The following is an 840-nucleotide window of genomic DNA, read 5'->3' on the forward strand; positions in this document are numbered from 1 at the left end:
ATAGATAGATAGATAGATAGATAGATAGATAGATAGATAGATAGATATTTGTGAATGTTCAAGTAAAAAATAAGACATTTGCAGAAATAATGCATTGTTACATTTATTTATTATTATATTATATTTATCATTAAAAAATGTGTATCCAAAAATGTAAAAACCAGAATATGAATATCATAAAATGTTCAATATAAATTGATTGTTGTAGTGTGGAACTTCATACTGCTATGCTAATATTTTCTGTAATTACCCTAAAAGTCAAATAGGACGATAAACTAAGCAGCTGATAGATAATATCTATATATTTATAATAACATATGAAACATTTAGGCATGTAGTATACTGTCAGACTGAACCAGTGTCAATTTTAGCCTCTTTTTGGGCTGCTCAAGCACCCTTACATTTTTACTCAGCAATCCTGAAAATTTAAGAAACCATCATTAGGATTTTATAAGGAAACTCAGTGCTCAAACCTTAGATTCACCAAAACATTTAATACATTTTTGAAATAAATGATGACACTCTTAAACGGGCCAATAAAATCTATGATTTTTTTTTTTTTTTTCACGAGTTGGTTCCTCACCACCTGTCTCTGAGTCATTCAGTCCAGCAGGCTTGTCAGCAACTGAATTGGTTACCTCAAATTGTCCCGAAGGTAAACTCCCCTTACCTGCACCCCATTGTCCTCCAACAACATTGTCAGGGTTTTGCTTTACAGATGCTTTGCAGTCAGAGGGATTTCGTGAAAAATTATCAGAAAAATTATTAAACGTAGTGGGGAACATGCAATTCAGACATGCTTTACCCTGAGCATTTAAATGGTGGACGGGGGTTAGGGTG

The sequence above is a fragment of the Nematolebias whitei genome, chromosome 2 (assembly GCF_014905685.2).
Source record: "Nematolebias whitei isolate Nwh7 chromosome 2, NemWhi1, whole genome shotgun sequence".
Taxonomy (NCBI): Eukaryota; Metazoa; Chordata; class Actinopteri; order Cyprinodontiformes; family Rivulidae; genus Nematolebias; species Nematolebias whitei.